The 21,356-nt window shown below is 39.8% G+C and overlaps 1 non-coding gene across 1 annotated transcript; it reads right to left on the minus strand.

Annotated features, from left to right (window-relative positions):
* Positions 1-18,968: 18,968 nt before the first annotated feature.
* LOC126957746 (U7 small nuclear RNA) lies at positions 18,969-19,032 on the minus strand. Its single transcript, XR_007726917.1, has one exon. It is a non-coding gene; the product is annotated as a U7 small nuclear RNA (small nuclear RNA).
* Between the last annotated feature and the right edge of the window lie 2,324 nt (positions 19,033-21,356).

The following is a 21,356-nucleotide window of genomic DNA, read 5'->3' on the forward strand; positions in this document are numbered from 1 at the left end:
TTTGCCTGGCCAGAATATTCCTTTATTTAAAAGCCAGTTTGGTATTCTGTAAAAACATCACATAACATTTAGACACATGTACCCACTTACAAATAAAGATCCAATACCTTTTACCTTGGAATTCTAGCCATGAGTTATGAATATGTTCACATAGCTAACCTTTGTTTGCCCTAATAGGTAATCCAGTGAAGGCTGTGAGCCAAAATTTTGGGTAAAGCAGTTTTCATAGAAGCTTGATTTTTTAAGGCCAAATCTTTTCAGACTCCAAAGAATACTAGGACCAAACAGCACTGCGGAACATCATGTAATAACCAGGCCTGACCTGCTTAGAACAGCAGCATAAAAGCCTGGATGCAAGGCATATATCCTGCTTTCCCATTAAGGACAGTACTACAATTCAAAGACTATCCAAGATCGGGCAAAGTCAGGCACGTTCAGGGTGGTATGGCCATAGACTTTCCCTCACTCCGTTGGCCCACAACTACCTTCAGACCAACCCTGAAATGCACCCAAGTGGGCTGCACTCTGGGATCGAATCACAGCCTCCCATGTCTGCATTGACATACACTTAAGCAGTCATCAAGACACAGTCCAACTGCAGCAGCGATCAACAAGCCCCAAAAGTGTCCAAACTGAGTCCGGGTGCTTTCCTCTCTCAGCTGCTTGGATTTTTCAACCTTAAATGGAAATTCCTTCAGAATTCCCCAAATCAAGAGGAGCAGTTCCTGCTTTTTGGACACACAGAAGACACTCACTTGTCCAGATGCAGATGTGCACACACAGACACAAATAAGCAATTATTAACAAGCCCCAAGAGTGTCCAAACTGAAACAGTCAGGGAGCTTTCCTCTCTTCATTGGTTAGGCTTGTTTAACCTGCAAATAGATTCCTCAGATCTAGAGGAGCCATATTTGCTGTCAGCAACCCACAAAAGACACTTATCTGTCCAGAGGCAGATGTCAATTTTCTTTTCTTTCTTTCTTTTCTTTTCTTTTTTTTTTTTTTGAGACAGAGTCTTGCTCTGTTGCCCAGGTTGGAGTGCAGTGGCACGATCTCAGCTCACTGCTGGGTTCCGCCTCCTGGGTTCACGCCATTCTCCTGCCTCAGCCTCCCCAGATGTCAATGTTCAAGGGCTATTCTTCCTAGGCAATCAGGATGATGGTTGGGGCTGGCAGTGGTGGGTCAAAGAGAGAGAGACTGAAACTTACCTTTGGCCAAAAAAACAAAGACAGGCAGCTGCCTAGGAGGTCTTCTGAAACTCTTCTGGCCTGTGGCCAGTGAACTGTGAGCAACACATTTCTAGTCAGGAAACCAAAATCTGTTACTGAAATACCAGGAGGGGGGACCCTGTTGCTTCCTGCATAGAAAGCCAGTCACTGAAACAATGAGTATTGCCAGGGAGTATTGCCAGGAAAGAAGGCTTTTTATTCAGGTGACATCAGCTAGAGAGAGGGGAGATCAGTCTCATATCCATCTCCCTCAACTGATTAAAATAGGGGGTTTATATAGCAGGGAAGGAATGTAGCTACATAAAGTCATGATGGATGAGAGATCTGGCATCTCATTGTCTGGACAGAGTGATCTGGTGTTTTAGTTCCTTATCTGAGGGTCAGTTTCCTGAGGAAGCAACTCCAATAAGATAAATTTAAGTTTCAAGTTTTAACACCAGGGAGGGTCAATTTGTATGTTTATTCAAAAACTGTTAACATCAGTTCTATGGGCCAGTTGGGCCAGTTTCAATAACTAGCTATCAAGAATGTCAAAGATTTTAAAAAATGCTTTATCCAAAAGAAGAGGTGAAAACCTAAAGCAAAACCGTAACTTGAAAATGTACCTTACTTGCAAAACATTAACTGCACCAGACCCAGACATGATGTGCATCACAGATGATCTATATTCAAACTTTTTTAACACTGATTTTTTTCAGGCTCATATGTTGTAGATAAGACCACAGAAAAACTGACCTAATAGTAACTCTGTATGGACTTATGTTCTAAAGATATAATTACTAACACTTCTAGCAGCTCCCTAATTTACAAATTCTGAGGAATCTCTACCAAGACCATCCTACAGTTAAGTGTAATTACCCCAACCCTTATAAGTGCCCTTCCTAATGGGCTTTTGATACTGGTTTTCTCGGGTGGATTTTGTACTGAAATTTGGTCAGACTCTCTTTGCAACAGACTGGGATCTCAACTAGTAACAGTGTACACAGGTAAGATTCCTTCAGTCAGTCTCTATCTACTAAAAGCCGGTCTGCCCATGGCTATGAGGTAAATGTAGCACTGACTTGAGCTTGGATTATTTAGGTTAGCCCTGTAGCAATGATAAATTTGTCTTATATATATTCTTCTCGCAGCTCTTCTTGATTTTGCCTTTCCCAATTTCAGAAAAATGAACTGTTAAGAAATCCTTGGGTTTTAAAAATGTTCATTTGATAATGATGAGGTTTAAAATAAGCTATCCCAAAATATGTCACCTTGACATTGGAAAAACCCTTGGAGTCAGGGTTTCCAAGATGATTTGGGCCACAAAGCAGAAGACAACATGAAATGGATGGTTTCTGCCTGAGACCATCACAACAGGATAAGCCAAATGCTATCATCACTGGACAGGTATAAACAATTTTTTTCTAACCATTACTTCAACTTTATAGCTAAGGAAACTGAGGCTCAGAAAGTGCAAGGAAATAGCAAAAGTCACTGGTTATTGGGTGGTGGAACTGAGGAGTAAAGGACTTTGGTTTGTCTGATGCCAACTTTTGTCCATTGCTTGTTTTTTAATTATACATATTGCCAACATGCCTAGAAGAAGTAAGGACTTCTGGATGACTCCTGAGAGCCTGGAAAAGGCCTTGCTGGGGAGAGTAGTTTGGCGTCCAGAAGTTGGTTGGAAGGCTCTCGAAGCCACTTCCTTGCTCAGAGAAGAGACCTGAACTGCAAGGCCGAGAAGGCCTAGTCAAGCTTTACGCCTAGTCAAGCTTTACCTTTCTGTGTCACTAGTGGTGAGGCCGTGAAACAGTTAGGGAATGGAATAGATGTCAAGGACATTCTGGCTCACAGGCCAGTCTGACTGTCCCTCACATGAACTTGGGATTGTTAGTTGATTGGGTCTACCTTTTGAATACACAGGAAGATATCCTTTGCCTCATTATGATAACACCAGTAGGATGTTCTTAAAGCCAAGAGACCAGTATCGCAACCTCAGTCATTATCACTAGAACTCATTTAGTTACCTAGTCTGTTAAGCTTCAGGTGGCACTTGAGAAAAACCCTAGCAAAGACAGTTTCTACATCTTTTAGATGATGAAGACAATGACAACAACAACAACAACATAGCAACAACTAACACTTGTATAATGCTGCCTGTTTTCCAGGTTCTGTTCTAAGTGTTTCCCATATGGTAACTCACTGAATTCTCATAATAATCTACTGTGATTAGGGACTTTCATGAGGTCACACAGGCAGAGAAAGATGGAATGGAGATTTGAGTCTATAGTCCATTATGCCATTTCTCATTCAGATATTTTAAAATCAAAGTCAAAGAAAGCATTGATATTATTTAGTGTGAAGTACATTGAAAATATTAACTGTTGTCATATAAGAGGCTTAAGTTTACAGTAGTTGTTGTCTTAAAAGTAATTAAGTTGAGACTACTATTTGAAATATATTCCCAGCTTTAAAAATAGTAACAATGTACTATTTGAAGAAATGAAATCTTCTCTATTTCCTCCACTTTCATCATTTTACAGTTATCTTGGAGTATAATTTTTCTTGCTCATGGTTTATTAGAAATTAGTAAAAATATTTCATTTTTATGGAAAACATTACACCAATAAGTAGATAAATATGCCTTCATTTTCTACAAAATAGATTCTGTCTGTGTTTCAGTAGAAACTGATCTAGGTTTTATGCTTCTTGTTTCTATAAGAATTTTTAGCAAATGTTGCAGAATCTATATCAATTTCTACACACATACCCTACATATCTATGTCTGTAATGACAACATTTTTAAATTAAGGTAACTTCCAGGTGATACTTTTGGTTCTATTATTGATGTTAATTAGTTGGACCTTCCTTCATTCCACAAAAGGAACTTAAAGTCACTAAAATATATTTGGCTAGTAAGGCATGATAATAAAAGATAAAATTAAAGAAAAGAGAAAATACAAATAAATCAATATGATGAATTTAGGGTAATTCTTATACCCAAATATATTTCATAAAGACTTGTACACTGAATCACAGTGTGCTGCAATTTTAGCTCCACATTTCTTAACAATGGATTTAAATGTCATAGAACTTGCTGAGTTCCTAAGATAAGAAACTAAGTAGTAGGTTAAGAGACTTGGTATGGAGGCCTGAAAATAAACAAACCATGGGAATATGTCAAATATCTACTATGTGTTTACAGAGAATACAAAGATGGTTCCTGCCCCTATTTTGGGACAAGAATATCACATTCACAGTCAATATTTAGGAATATTAAACATGCCTCTTAATTGTGCCCTCAATCCTGACTAGAATCTCTTTCTGTGTTTCTTGTTTCTTATTCTCCCACTCCCCACAGTGACTTTTAAAAATCTTCCCTGGCTGGGTGCAGTGGCTCACGCCTGTAATCCCAACACTTTGGGAGGTCGGGGCTTGGGGACTGCTTGAGGCCAGGAGGCCAACACCAGCCTGGGTAACATGGCAAAACCCTGTCTCTCGAAAAATACAAAAATTAGCTGGGCATGGTGGTGCTTGCCTATAGTCCTGGTTACTTGGGAGACTGAGGTGGGAACATCACCTGAGCCTGGGAGGTTAATGCTGCAGTGAGCTCTGATGGTTCCGCCGCACTTCAGCCTGAGCGAGAGTGGAACCCTGTCTCAAAAACAAACACAGAAAACCCCAGCTTCTCTACTTCTTTAAATTTCCTAATTCTCTTTACGTACCTCCCACTCCTCCCTCATCTCAGAAAATGACCTACTTCAAAAACAAGTAGAAGCCATCACCCAGGAACTGCGTTTGTTTACTACCATCACCGAGGACTCACCCTGCATATGTACTTTGGGCAGGCATAGAGGAGCTGCTCCTCCTTATTGCTAAGAACAATTCTTCCACGTGTGCTATAAATTACTTTCCTTCTTGTATATGCTAAACATTATCCCTTCTCTCTTGTCTACTCAACCATTCTTTTTCATTGCCATTGAACTATTTTTCAGACTTTTTTTTTTTTTTTGAGACGGAGTCTCGCTCTGTCGCCCAGGCTGGAGTGCAGTGGTGCAATCTCTGCTCACTGCAAACTCCGACTCTCTGGTTCACGCCATTCTCCTGCCTCAGCCTCCTGAGTAGCTGAGACTACAGGCGCCCGCCACCACGCCCGGCTAATTTTTTGTAGAGACGGGGTTTCACCGTGTTAGCCAGGATGGTGTTGATCTTCTGGCCTCGTGATCCGCCTGCCTTGGCCTCCCAAAGTGCTGGGATTACAGGCGTGAGCTACTGCGCCTGGCCTATTTTTCAGACTTCTTAATCTTAAAAAGAGCTTGCCTTGACCCTGCACCCGTATCCCGAACCAATGCTTTCTCTCTGATCGCCTCAGTTACAGCCAGACTTCCCAAACACAGTCTGTGCCTGCTTCGTCCTTCACCCTACTTCCCAATAACCCCTCAGGCCATTTGACTCTGGAGTCACCAAAACTGCACTGGTAGGATGACCAGTGACCTTGGTTGTGCTACATCCTATGAACATCTTTCAACTTTTTGAGTTGTTGAGTGTATTTGAATAAAACAACTCTCTCCTTATTTTGATGAGTGAGGCAGAGTTAACTTCTTTGGCTCAAAAGCAAAGATCCCCAACTCGGATAGTCCAGCTCTCCAGCCTTGTCTGGCACTGCTGTCTTCTGTGCTCTTCTTGCTGCACTCATACAGCCCTTCTCTCAGTTCCATGAGTTGGCTCTTCTCTTTCCTGCCTCAGGGCCTTGGCACATGCTGTTTTTGTAAATCTAGAAATCCCTTCCTCTCTCTCTTCACTTGAGAATTTTAGTTCTTCAGATTCAGGTTAAATGCCTCTTCTGAGGAACCTTCCTTAAACCCCCAAACTCAATCAGTTTCTCTATTATATATTCTCAAAGGCCAGAGATAAGTTTAATATCCCCACAAATTACTGACCAGGAGTGAAAATGGCCCTCTCCTCGGTTCATTGGTAGTGTCTGAATTTTAATTCTGACCACATTGTGATTTTTCCAAAAGACATTTAATGGAATTCTTCAAATAGGATATGTGTGGCTGGTGTGATTGAACAGTAGTTGGAACATCCTCTTAAGTCATAGTGCTTATTTCCTGTGACTCGTGGGCCTTTCAAGGATGTCTGATTACAGCTCTGCTCATTGTGATTATTATGATCATGACACTTGCAGAAACATAATATGAACCAGGTCAGAGGCCCTGAGCCTAGATGAGTCAAGGCAGAGGGAGCCTAGATGCTGTGGTGGAAGGTCCTTCCCTGAGTGATTTGTAGTTGCTGCTCTGATTGTCATGTTTATTGTTTCAGGGAATTTTATTAGCAGGTTATCCACTGCCTTAAAGAATGGTTCTTCCTTTAATACATCCTTCCCTTATTTCATTTTTTTTTTTTTTTTGCTAATCCCCCCAAATTGCAAAAACTCCTCAATCTGGTATATTTGCTGGGTAGGTCTAGGAAGAAGAATACAGAAAAGTGATATACTATACAACACTTCACAATTAATATTTATTCATAATTAAAATCTGAAAGATAAAGGCAGGAGTAGAGTTATAAACTCCATTTTCCACATGGGGAAACTGAGGTCCAATACGCAATAACTAGTGAAGACACTTATAGAACCTAGGTGTGCCAACTTTTGGTACAGTGCTCTTTTCTGCCATGTCATTAATTTGAAAGTGTTTTAAATTCTTCTTCTTCTTTGTTTTTCACAAAAGTTCTTATGTCTATTTATGTTATTATCAATTTTCAACTCAGTGTAGCAAAATTGAGTGCTGGTTATATAGAAGATTCTGGGAGGTATAAAACAATGATACAAATTCTTCAAGCTTATAATTTGGTGGGAGTGGAGGTGGGGACAAGATTCACTTACTCTATTACTTCTGTCCTCGTGCCCAACCTTCATAGAATTCAAATTAGGCTTGATTTTAGATTTTGCTTCTCTTATGTCCCATTCTTTTATTATCATATATCTCATAAATATCTATTAATCTATCTGAGACCGAGTCAGATGACAAAAGAATTTTGAGAAGATGCTGATGACAAATGACTTTGTCTCTCACCTTCAACAAAAGTGTGGGGCAAGTGGCAATTGAGACTTGAAGTGGATCTTAAACTTGGAAGAATAAAAGGATTATTTATTAGTATTTTGTACAGTTTGATGACCTATTGAAAAATCTCTGTGTTTTGCTTTTCACAATTACCAACTTATGATGAAAGAACAGAATGAATGTTCTGTTCGAAGTATAGACTGCTATTGCCTTTCCCAATATCCAAGATGACCATGTAGGATAAAGGCTACAGTTTTCATCTTTCTTTGTACTAGTCTGGCTATGTGACTTGCCAGTGAGCTGTAATGAAACATTATGGCTGCCCAAGGGAATTTTAAAAAATATCTGTCATGCACCCTTTACCCTTTTTCTTTCTGTTTGTTAGCATATGGCCAATACATGAACAGTCACCTTGCGTCATGAGGTGGCATGGTAAGGTTGGTGGAGCATAGGATAGGAGCCTCCATACCAGCATTGGGAGCTATCTCAGGATGTCTTCTAAGGGAGATAAAACAAATGTTTGTCTTTTTAAGGCCATTGTTGTTTTGGAGCTTTGGTTACAAGCAACTGAAGCCAGTCCTACCTGAAATCCCCTACTTCACCACCTAAATCAAGAATGTCCTAAAACCTGGCTTTTATTTGTTCCTTGAAAAAGGCAAGTCAAATATTTTTGTTTCTAGGGTCTGGGTTCTGTCCATCTATAAGAACAGGTGATTATACACTAGTATGAGATATAGCAAAGCCAGTATGAATAACCTTTTCTGCTTGTTTGTTTGAGAGACAGGAAGGGAGAGAATTAAGAGGAAAATGAAAGAAACTCTGGGATATTAGATGATACTTGAGAACTAGGAAAAGAATCAGGGTTTGTAGTTTCTGTTAGTGATAGATATCTCATCCCACTGGAAAGCAGTGCTTTTGTGGATGCAAGAATTTCACATGGTAATGGTCATGTGGTGCCTGTATAGACTGGAAACTATATCCTGTCATCTTGGGTGCTTCAGAAGTGTCTCCGTGGCTGAACTTGGGATGAAGGGAGAAGAACTGTGGGTGGAGCCATTTCTTTTACTATATACCAAAAGCACCAGTAACCAAAATAGAGTACCAATTTCTCTGTTTCATTTTTCTGAACTCTATAGCTCTAGATTGCTTGTTTGAAAGAAGGAGAGGGGAGGTAATCCAAAAAGGTGGCTTTTATTGGATTTCTCAAAAAACTTTTTCTGTGGGCATTGAGCCAGATTTGATTCCATCTGGAACACAAGAAATGTCATGTTTCTTGCTCCTCATGGAGTAATTCATACCATTAGAGTAGGATGGAATAATCATGATCTCCTTTCACTCAAAGGAGGTATTTCTCTCAAAGCTCATGAGGTATTTCTCAATTCAAACTGTACATCTTGTTTCAACATAACAAGTGCCAAAGCATTCAGGTTAAATTTGTATAGCAGAAGATTAATTGCTTAACAAATTTAACAAATATTTACTGAACTTACACTTTGGGCCAGGCACTGTTATAGGCCAACGGATTAACCAGAGACCGAAGATGAATCCTTGCCCTCCTTGGCACTTACCTGCTAGTCAGTGGACAGACAATAAACACAAGGCATGAATAAATGCATAATAGCATGCTAGGGGATGATTTAGTAGTATCTTCAAGAGACAAAATATACTATTTTTCCTGCCTGCACTAAACTTGGAGACTTGGAGAGAGGCAAATTTGTCTGTGTTAGGGAAAATGTACCAAATGAGAAGGGGCAATCCAGTGCGTTTTAAGAGAATGGCCCTTCATAAGCTTACAAAGAGAATTCCTGAAATTTTCCAAAACAGTACCCTGAGGTATTACTGAAAACCCTGCCAAAAGTAGCACATTTCAAGAGCAGACATCTAATCCCAAACATTTTGCAGCTTATAAACACAGCAGCACATTGAAAAGTGGTAAAGACATTAAAATACAACAGATGAATCAATTACTTGCTTTCCCGAGGCTAAGGACTATAGTGAATTTGGGGTGTTAGTGACAGTCTCCAAGCACAAAGATTCATTTCTGTTGGACTTCAAAATTTTTTCTATTACAGTAAACTTCCTGAAATGTGTGGGGATCAAGAACACTTTCATCTGGTTGGTTAAGCATGATGATATTGCCTTGAGTATAGGTTAGTATCTGTACAGAGAGAGGATTCCTTGGCAGCTCCTGTTGAGATGCATCACTGAATTTGGACTGTTGGTCTCAGGAGGTGGCTCTGCGAGGAGGTGCCTAAGGAGTAGAGAATTAGATATTATAAGAAAAGGTGGAATCATTAAAAAGTATGGGGGTATCGGGCAAGGTTTAAGGGTCCCTGACCATCTTGGAAAACAGAGTGCAGAATAGAAGGTCTAGAAAAAGGGAGAGCTGAGAAGCCATTGTTTATTCATCCAGAGCTGAGTAGAGCCAGGCCAGAGGGAGTGTTCAAGGGGTTCGAGAGGCAAGTAAGGTTAGAAATGAAGATCTCCTGGCTGGAGTTGGGAGAAGGCGACTCTAGGCAACAGTGATTTGACTAGAAACTGACAGTTGAGGCTGAGGGCTAACAAAGAATATTGAGGAGATTCTGAGGTTTGCGGGCTAACTCTGAACACTGCCATAAAAGGGCACTTTAATCCATGCCTGAAGGGTGAAAAAAATTAGCTGCTGAAGTGCATGCCATGCTTTGACTGTGGGCATTACTTTTTTTTTTTCTTCTTGCAACTTTTAAGTTCCAGGGTACATAGGCAGAACGTTCAGGTTTGTTACATAGGTAAATGTGTGCCATGGTGATTTGCTGCACAGGTCAACCCATCACCTAGGTATTAAGCCCAGCATCCATTAGTTATTCTTCCTGATGCTCTCTCACCCCTTGTCCTACCCAACAGACCCGTGTGTGTGTTGTTCCCCTCCCAGTATCTATGTGTTCTCATTGTTCAGCTCTCACTTATAAGTGAGAACATGTAGTGTTTGGTTTTCTGTTCCTGGGTTAGTTTGCTGAGGATAATGGATTCCAGTTCCATCCATTTCCCTGCAAAGGATATGATCTTGTTCTTTCTTATGGCTGCATAGTATTTCATGGTGTATATGTACCACATTTATTTTATCTAGCCTATCACTGATGGGCATTAGGGTTGATTCCATATCTTGGCTATTGTGAACAGTGCTGCAATGAACATAGGTGTGCTTGTATTTTTATAATAGAATGATTTATATTCCTTTGGGTATATACCCAGTAATGGGATTGCTGGGTCAAATGGCATTTCTGCTTCTAGATCTTTGAGTAATCCCCACACTATCTTGCAGAATGAATGAACTAATTTACATTCCCACCAACAATGTAAAAGCACTCCTTTTCCTCCACAAGCTCACCAGCATCTGTTGTTTCTTGACATTTTTAATAGTTGGCATTCTGACTGGTATGAGATGGTATCTCATTGTAGTTTTGAATTGCATTTCTCTAATGATCGGTGATGTTGAGTTTTTTTTCATATGTTTTTTGGCTGCATGAATGTCTTCTTTTGAGAGTGTCTTTTCAAGTCTTTTGCCCATGTTTTAATGGGGTTGTTTTTTTCTTATAAATTTGTGTAAGTTTCTTGTAGATCCTGGATGTTAGACCTTTGTCAGATGGATAGATTGCAAAAATTTTCTCCCATTTGTAAGTTGTCTGTCCACTCTAATAATAGTTTCTTTTGCTGTGGAGAAGCTCTTTAGTTTAATTATATCCCATTTGTCAATTTTTGCTTTTATTGCAATTGCTTTTGGCATCTTCATTATGAAATATTAGGCTGTGCCTATGTCTTGAATGGTATTGCCTAGATTTTCTTCTCTGGTTTTTGTAGTTTTGGGTTTTACATTTCAAGTCTTTAATCCATCTTGAGTTAATTACTGTATATGGAGTAATGAAGGAGTCCATTTTCAGTCTTTTGCATATGGCTAGCCAGTTCTCCCAGCAACATTTATTAAATAGGGAGTCCCTCCCTCATTGCTTGTTTTTGTCAGGTTTGTCAAAGACCAGATGGTTGTAGGTGTGTGGCCTTATTTCAGAGTTCTCTATTCTGTTGGACTGATCTATGTATCTGTTTTTTTTTTTTTTTTTAAACCAGTACCATCCTGTTTTGGTTTCTGTAACATTGTAGTATAGTTTGAAGATGGGTGGTATGATGCCTCTAGCTTTGTTCTTTTTGCTTAGGATTACCTTGGCTATTCAAGCTCTTTTTTGGTTCCATATGAATTTTAAAAGAGTTTTTTCTAATTCTGTGAAGAATGTTAATGGTAGCTTGATGGGAATAGCATTGAATCTATAAATAACTTTGGGCAGTATGGCCATTTTCATGATATTGAGCATGAAATGCTTTTCCGTTTGTTTGTGTCTTCGCTGATTTCCTTGAGCAGTGGTTTGTAGTTCTCCTTGAAGATGTCCTGTATTTCCCTTGTTAGCTGTAGTCTCTTGGTAGCAATTGTGCATGGGAGTTCATTCATGATTTGACTCTATGCTTGCCTGTTGTTGGTGTATAGGAATGTTAGCGATTTTTGCACATTGATTTTATATCCTGAGACTTTGCTGAAGTTGCTTGTAAGCTTTAAGAAGCTTTTGGGCTGAGATGATGGGGTTTTGGGATATAGGATTATATCATCTGCAAACGATGATCATTTGACTTCCCCTCTTCCTATGTGAATACCCTTTATTTCTTTCTTTTGCCTGATTTTCCTGGCCAGAACTTCCAATACTATGTGGAATAGGAGTGGTGAGAGAGGACATTCTTGTCTTGTGCCAGTTTTCAAGGGGAACGCTTCCAACTTTGGGCCATTCAGTACGATATTGGCTGTGGGCTTGTCATATATGGCTCTTATTATTTTGAGGTATGTTCCTTCAATACCTAGTTTATTGAGAGTTTTTAACATGAAAGGATGTTGAATTTTATCGAAGGCCTTTTCTGCATCTATTGAGATAATAATGTGGTTTTTGTCTTTAGTTCTGTTTATGTAATGAATCATGTTCATTGATTTGCGTATGTTGAATCAACATCCCAGGGATGAAGCCAACTTGATCATGAGCTTTTTGATGTGCTACTGGATTTGGTTTGCCAGTATTTTATTGAGGACTTTTGCATTGATGTTCATCAGGGATACTGGAGGGAAGTTTTCTTTAGCTGTTGTATCTCTGCCAGGTTTTGGTATCAGGATGATACTGGCCTCATAAAATGAGTTAGGGAGGAATTCTTGCTTTTCAATTGTTTGGGATAGTTTCAGAAGAAATGGTACCAGCTCCTCTTTGTACCTCTGGCAGAATTCATCTGTAAATCCATCTGGTCCCAGGCTTTTTTTGGTTGGTAGGCTATTTGTTACTGCCTCAATTTCAGAACGTGTTATTGGTCTATTCTGGGATTCAATTTCTTCCTGGTTCAGTCTTGGTTCAGTCAGGTTGTGTGTGTCCAGGAATTTACCCATTTTTACTAGGTTTTCCAGTTTATGTGCATAGAGATGTTTGTAGTATTCTCTGATGGTTGTTTGTATTTCTGTGGGGTCAGTGGTGATACCCCCCTTATACTTTCTGATTTTGTCTATTTGGTTCTTGTCGCTTTTCTTCTTTATTAGTCTAGTTAGCAGTCTATTTATTTTATTAATTTTTTTTAAAAAAACACCTCCTGAATTTGTTGATTTTTAAAAGAGTTTTTGGTGTCTATCTCCTTCAGCTCTGTTCTGATCTTAATTATTTGTTGTCTTCTGCTGGCTTTGGAGTTTGTTTGCTCTGGTTCTCTAGTTCCTTTAGTTGTGATGTTAGGTTATTTATTTGATATCTTTCGAGATTTTTAATGTAGTTATTTTAGTGCTATAAATTTCCCTTTAAAACTGCTTTAGCTACATCCCAGAGATTCTGGTATGTTGTCGTTTTGTTCTTATTTGTTTCAAAGAACTTCTTGACTTCTGCCTTAATTTCATAATTTACCCAGGAGTCATTCAGGAACAGATTGTTCAATTTATTTATTCATTTATGAGATGGAGTCTTACTCTGTTGCCCAGGCTGGAGTGCAGTGGCATGATCTCAGCTCACTGCAACTTCTACCTCCCTAGTTCAAGCAATTCTCCTGCCTCAGCCTCCTGGGTAGCTGGGATTACAGGTGCCCACCACCATGCCCAGCTACTTTTTGTATTTTTAATAGAGACAGAGTTTTGCCATATTGGCCGGGGTGGTTTCGAACTCCTGACCTCAGATGATCTTCCTATCTCAGCCTCCCAAAGTGCTGGGATTACAGACATGTGCCACTGCACCCATCCAGGTTGTTCAATTTCTATGTAGTTGTTTTGTTTTGAGTGAGTTTCTTAATCTTGAGTTCTAATTTGATTGCACTGTGGTCTAAGAGACTATTTGTTATGATTTTCAGTTCTTTCGCATTTGCTGAGGAGTGTTTCACTTCTGATTATGTGATCAGTTTTAGAATAAGTGCCATGTGGTGATTAGAAGAATGTAAATTCTGTTTTTTCTCTACTTGGTCTATTTGGCTATTGACACTCATGATTTCATTGTGAAGTTCTCGTGTTGTTTTTCCATCAGTTCATTTATAGTCCCCTTTTAACTGGCTCTTCTGTGTATCAGCTCCTATGTATTCTTTTATCATGATTCTGAGCTTCTTTGCCTTGGGTTAGAACATGCTCCTTTAGCTCAATGAAGTATGTTATTACCCACTTCTGAAGCCTACTTCTGTCAATTTAGCCATCTCATCCTCACCCCAGTTCTTTGCCCTTGCTGGAGAGGTGTTCAATCATTTGGAGGAGAGGAGACACTCTGGCTTTTTGAGTTTTCAGCATTTTTGCATTGATTCTTTCTCATCTTTGTGGGATTATCTACCTTTGATCTTTGAGGTTGCTGACCTTTGAATGGGGTTTTTATGGGGTCTTTTTTGTCAATGTTGTTGTTGTTGCTGTTTGTTTGTTGTTGTTTTAACAGTCAGACCCTTCTTCTGTAGGGCTGCTGCAGTTTGTTGGGTGTCCACTCCAGAGCCTAATCACCTGGGTTTCCACTGCTCCTGGAGGTATCACCAGTGGAGGCTGCAAAACATCAAAGATGGCAGCCTGCCGCTTCTTCTGGGAGGTACTTTCCAGATGGGCACTGAACTGATGCCGGCTCAAACGCTTCTGTAGGAAGTGTCTGGAGACCTCTGTTGGGAGGTCTCACCCAGTCCAGAGGAAGAGGATCAGGGATCTGCTTAGAAGCAGTCTGGCTTCCCCTTGGTAGAGTGGGTGCACTGCTTTGGTGGAAACCCCCTTTTGTACAGAGGCCCCCAGACTCTTCAGAGCCAGCAGGTGGGAAAGGCTAAGTTGGCTGAGCCTTAGAGACCACGGCCACTCCTTTCCCCAGGGGGCTGTGTCCCAGGGAGATCAGAGTTCTGTCCGTAAAACCCTGGCTGCAGTTGCTAAAATTCCCACAGGGAGGCCCTACCTGATGAGAAGGGATGGATTGGGGTCCCACTTAAAGCAGTCTCGCCATGATCTGCCACAGCAAATGTACTGTCCTGTGGGGAATTCCTCCCAGTCTGGACCACCTAGACTCCCTAGAGCCAGCAGGCCAGAACAGGCTGACTCCAGCCGCAGAGATGTTGGCCATCCTACCCCTACTGGGAACTCAGTACTCTCAGGCATTCTCCAGCCTGCTGCTGCCGGCTGGCTGGAATTCCAAACCAGTGGGTCATAACTTGTGAGCTGTTATGGAAGTGGGGCCCACTGAATGACATTACTTGGCTCCCTGGCTTCAGCCCCTTTCCGAGAAGAATGGGTGGGTCTCCTACCTCACTGGAATTCCTGGGGCCAGAGTACGCAAAAACTCCTGGTCTCCCTGCATGCCTGAGTGGCAGCTGAGAGTCCATACAGCTCTGAGCCCAATCTGGTGGCGTGGGCTCATGAGGGGATCTCCCGATCCACTGATTGCAAGGATCTGTGTGAAAAGCATGGTTTCCTGGGCTGGGTTGCACACTCACTCACCACCTCCCCGGTGGGCTGTCTGACATTGCTGTTCTAAAGAGAGATGCTGACTTCATCATGCATGTGGGTATCTCAGAATATAAATGATTTAATATAACCTGACTGCAAAGAGTACGCAGTAAAAATATTTCTGGAATTTTGGATTCAATATAGTCATTCAGTCAAAGCTGCAGTTCAGTGCCTCCCTCATCTTTTGAATATTTTGTGATCTGATTTGAGAAATCGAATGTTTTCTCTTGGCATAGTATATGAAAAGTTCAATTAAAACCTGTGAATATTTTCTTGTCACTTTGTGTGTGTATGTGTGTGTCTGTGGGCATATATATATATATAAAATATACTTACATATGTAATATATATACTTACATATATAACATATATTTACAATTATATATAGTTATAATGCATATAGCTATAGGTATTTATAACCATACATTATCTATAACTATACATTTAACTTTATAACTGTAGCTCTATATGTAACTGTACGGTGTTTTATAAATTTAAAACATTTCATGTGCTTTAAAAAAGATTTAAAAGCTAAACTTATAATTTGGAAAGGCCATTATTAAGTGCCAGATACCTGGTGATTGAACCCAGGATTTTAATTTTTCCCAATTTAGATGAGGTTCTGTGTTCAAGCTCTAGCAGTTTTCCTCTCTCTCACTCTCAGTATTACATGTATATGTAAATATACACACATATATAGACACAGAGATATATATGCACTCACACATACACACATACATATTCACACATAAACCTTTAAAAACAGTAGAATATTTTAATAATTGAAAACAATAGCCTCAGTATGTTTAAATTTGGTACTTTAGAGCAATCTTCTAATGAAATAATTTGGAACATTTTCTACCATCTTTTATCTGTTACCACTCTTTCTAATTTTAGTATATTTTATACGCAGACATAAATTACCAAATGTGATTTAAAACTCACCCTATTTCTCTTCCTGGGGTGATTTCATGACTCTGGGACTTCAGGCTCTTGGATCAAAGCTTTGGTACATCTCAGCAGCTGTCTTAACTACTCCAGAGAGAGCAGTTTGAATCCTTCTAAGCTCATCAAAGAGAAGGTGTGAATTTGCCTTTTCTCACATCCCTTCTCATAACATCTGCTTCCCATCTCCCATGTGCAGGAGCCTATGGGAGAAAAGTGCCGTGGCAGAGGAAGATTCTGTTGAGAAGATAAATGCCTTCTGACTATGTCTTCTTCAACCCTCAAAAATCTTGCCATTATGTTTGAGAGCAGTTGATAAATCATAGAGTGCTGGGAAGAGTGCTGGAGAAGGAGTCAGGTGACCTTCATGACTGTCCAACTCTGCAATAAGCAAGCTGTGTCACTTTGGGCAAACCATGGGTTCTCTGTTTCTCTGTTTCATCTATAAACTGAGGCAATGAAATATTATGATCTTAAATTATTTCTTTACAGTTTGATGGTATTAATCAATTCCTGACTTCCTTCTTCCATTGTTCATAAATATGTGTATGTATATATAATATACTCATAGATAATATGTGTGTGTGTGTAGTGATTTTTTTCCCAACTCATGGCTGACTTCAGTCTTAATAACTACTTTGATTACACACTTTTCTGCATAAAAATTGAAATTACAAAATTCTTATACATAACCAAACAAAACCCTTTGAGCAAATTTAAACCAAAGATTCAGCTGAATAATTTATTTTATATATTTGCTCCAGAATTTTCTACTGCGGCATCTTTATCAGATGTTTGTTGAAAGGTTGTCATTATGCACTAATGAATGATAGTGTTGAGAACTTGGTCACAGACCTTCACTACAATGTTACAAACTATCTTAGAAATGAAAAATGTAAAGTCTTGTGACTAATAATTGAATGATTGTTTTCACAAATGTAAATGCGATTGTGATGGTTAATATTCAGTGTCAACTTGATTGGATTAAGGATGCCAAGTATTTCTCCTGGGTGTGTCTGTGACGGTGTTGCCAAAGGAGATTCACATTTGAGTCAGTGCACTGGGAAACGCAGACCCACCCTCAATCTGGGCGGGCACCATCTAATCAGCTGCCAGCGTGGCTGGAATAAAGCAGGCAGGAGAAGATGGAAGAGCAGACTTGCTGAGTCTCCTGGCCTTCATCTTTCTTCCATGCTGAATGCTTCCTGCCCTCGTACATCAGACTCCAAGTTCTTCAGCTTTTAGACTCTTGCACTTAACACCAGTGGTTTAGCCACAGACTGAAGGCTGCGCTGTCGTCTTTTCTACTTTTGAGGTTTTGGGACTTGGACTGATCTACCACTGGCTTCCTTGCTCCTCAACTTGTAGACGAGCTATCGTGGGACTTTACTTTGTGATCATGTGAGTCAGTTCTCCTGAATAAACTCCCTTTCATGTATACATATATCCTACTAGTTCTGTCCCTCCAGAGAACCCTGACTAACACAGTGATTTTCCAAAAATTCATGTTAGTTGGACAGAATTAAATCCTAAGAGTTTGCAACTACATTGGAGTTGAAGACATGACAGTGGGTAAAGTGTCCAGGGAGTGTGGACCAAAGCTAACAGGAAAACTTCAGGCACTTTCACATTTAACAGATTGGCAGAGGAAGAGAAGCCATTGAAGGAGACTGAGAAGAAATGAGAGGTATCAATAGAGGATGAAGCAGAGGCTCCTCCTGTCAGAGAAGCAAGGCAGAAGAAACTTTCAAGAGAGGTGTTGGTCAATATTGCAAAATGCTAGAAGGAGGTAAAATGAAATAAGGGTTAAAAGAACTTTTTGCTAAGAAAAAATCCACTCACATTATAGTAATAGGGATTCATTTTAAGGATAGTTTATAGAATGTTATATAAATCTGAGACAAAAACCAAGCACAACTGGACCACAAAAAGACTGGCCACTGGGTCTAAAAGGCCAGTAGGAACCAACGCTATTCACTCTACCCCTTCTCCAGAGGCCATCTCTGAGTTGCTGCCCAGTTACCTGTTCTCAGCTAATACCCTGCTCTGTGGTTTCTTGTATATGGTTTCTTGTATATGGCCATAGTGCTGACCCAGTTCCAATTTTTCATAGACTCCTAGGACCATTTCCTCATCACCAGATGCCAACTTTCCTTTGATCTTAGTTCAAATTCATGAGAGAAAGAAAACTTAGCCAATATCCTTTTTATGAACCTGTACACAAATCATAATTTTCTGGCCTTTCCTATGGATTTGTTGCCTTTAGATTATGTGTCTTCTCATGGCTAATCAGCTGTGCCTGATTTGGGGAGTTTTTTGGGGAGCCTCATGGTAGAAAGTACATCCAAGTCTATGTGATAGAGCCTGTAGGCCATGGCACAGCAGATTCATTCAGAAGGGCTGGGAACGGGCCATTTTAAGAAAGAAGGAGAAGTATGTACAGAGGAAGATAGGCCAGCATGTCCAGTACAGGGTCCATTCAGTTTAGCGCCTGAGTGCACATATAATTTTGGGAAGATTGCTGTCGTAGAATGGTGTGGGGTGGCTATGAGATTATGATGGGATGAAGAGTAAATGGGAAGAGTGCAAGTGAATGCAGTACATAAAGACTATATTGTTCAAGCAAGGCAGTAGGACTTGGCCCACTTGTGTTTTATAAGGGAGAGACATAAAGATTGAAGCTATGGAAATATATAGGATCAATAATGGACATTTTTAAAAGATTGAAAATATGGGATTACTTTTAACAATTTTTAAAATTAATCCATGTGGGGCATTTTATGGTGAAAACCAGAAAGCCTGCTAGACAAATTCTAAAAGAGCTGTAACACTACTTTAAACAAATTTTTATACTAAATGGAATGAAGGAAAAGTTTAAAGATAAATGTGGAATGAAGGAAAGGTTGAGCATATATATATATATATATATATATATATATATATATATAAAATCATGTATGTGTGTGTGTGCATGTATATATACATATACACACACATATATACATACACATATATACACACACTATATATATGGAGAGAGAGAAAGAAAGAATGATTGATGGAACAGCATCTCTGAGGATGGAGAACAAGTGGAAGGATACATCTGAGAGATGACAGGGGAGACACAATATTTTGTGATGTAGGAGAAAAGACGTATCAACGAGAATAAGCTATATTATGCAACAATAACAAACACTTCAAAATCTTAGTTTTTTTTTTTTTAACAGGTTTAACTTTTATTCATGCTACGTGTCTACTTTTGCTTTGTTCATTATAGTCACCTAGATGGAGTTGAGATATTGTTGAGGGGAAGGAAGTTCTGGAGGAGTCCTCAGTGGCAATGAAATGCTCTGGCCCCACAGCAACACTTGTCATTTCCCCTCACTATTGGTGAGAACTCGTTAACCACTGCCCAAGTACTGGAGGATCAGCTAGTGTGATCTTAACAAGTGCTATAAAGGTGGATCATTAGGGTATTTAGTGAACAACCTAATGATTACAATAAAAAAAGACAATGGTGAGTGAATGCAGGTAACTGTGAGTGGCTGCTGAGAAACTGAGGGAGTCTTGTAAAGCAGAAATGAGATGTACATAGACAGGGAGGGATGAGTTGGTGAAGGCTTGAAACAGTTGTTGGGAGAGTGACTAACTAGAGATGCAGAGAAGGATTATAGGTTATTCCTTAGGACTGAACTGAGAATGCAGACTGAATTTATGGTGACACTAATCTATTGAGTCTATGATTTTCTCTGGTGGTATTCAGAAGCCTAGATACGGATGGGAAATGTGGAGATTGATTGATCTAGGATGGGGTTTTGCTGAGCAAGTGCAACAGAAGGATAAAGGTGTGAGGGAGTTAAAAATGTAATAATAAGTGCATGATTGAATGATGAACCATGTGATCTAAGTTCACAGGAAAGTTGATGAAAAGAGAAAAATGTGGTTGGATTATAGAAAATATAGGAGAAGCAGGATTGGTTAAATTTTAAATTATCCTTGCCTCAATGTCTAAGAGTTGTTATAGATAGTTAGGATGCTTTGGGGAGCACTTATCAGAGAGCCTTACATAACTGTAAATCATGAGGGCTTTTATTTACTCACTCAATAAGACATGGAGATGAACCATCTGCAGATAGGTCCAGTGACTCAGAGTTACCGTCAAGGACCCAGGTCCTTTCATTTACTTAACGTCATAACATTGGCGTTCCTTCACAGGCTTGTCACCTCATGATTGCAAAATGGTTGCCATACCTCTACATAGCATATCCACACCACACACAGATAGGAAGGGAGGGTAGGAGGTGCAAGCTCTTTGTCCTTGCATTCCTGACTGTATCACAGAAAAAAATGCTTTCTTTACATCTGTTTAGCCAGAATTGGGGCATATATCCACTTGTAGGCTAATCACCAGCCAAGAGCAATGGAATTCCTTTAATTGATTATTATACATTTCCTTACTCATCCCATGGGACTGGGCACAGGGCTGCCTGAACTACAGTGGGGTTCTGTTAGCAAGGAGGATGGGAGAAATGACTATTAGAGAATTAATAGTGACTGCTATAAATGGAACCTCTCTTCTCAATGAATGATATGACCTCATGCTCAGGATGCAAAATAATTATCTTTGTTTATTCAGATAAAAAAAAAAAGTACAGATCTAGGCTTTGAGCCAGGAAAGAAATTTTCACTGATTTTCACTGAGGGGAAGACATAGGGATAGGATATAAAATTTGAATTCCTTTTATGGAAAGTTGATCTAGTCCCCCAGGGCATGTAATGTTTCTTGAGTGAAGTCTGCTGGTTGAATAAAACTTCTACTGGATGATCAATCTAGATGATTTTTCACTTTTCAAATTGCTTTTAGTTGAAATGGCTACCATACATCTAGTGAAGCCTGTGCCATTGTGGAGTACAAATATGAACATATTGTATTAGTCTGTTCTCACATTGCTATAAAGAACTACCTGAGACTGGGTAATTTGTAAATAAAAGAGACTTACTTTGCTCGTGGTTGAGCAGGCTGTAAAGGAAGTACGGCTGGGGAGGCCTCAGGAAACTTACAATCATGGCAGAAGGCAAAGGGGAAGCAGGCATATTTTACATGGCTAGCGCAGGAGGAAGAAAGAGAAGAGGGAGCTGGTACATACTTTTAAACAA

The sequence above is a fragment of the Macaca thibetana genome, chromosome 6, assembly GCF_024542745.1.
Source record: "Macaca thibetana thibetana isolate TM-01 chromosome 6, ASM2454274v1, whole genome shotgun sequence".
NCBI lineage: Eukaryota > Metazoa > Chordata > Mammalia > Primates > Cercopithecidae > Macaca > Macaca thibetana.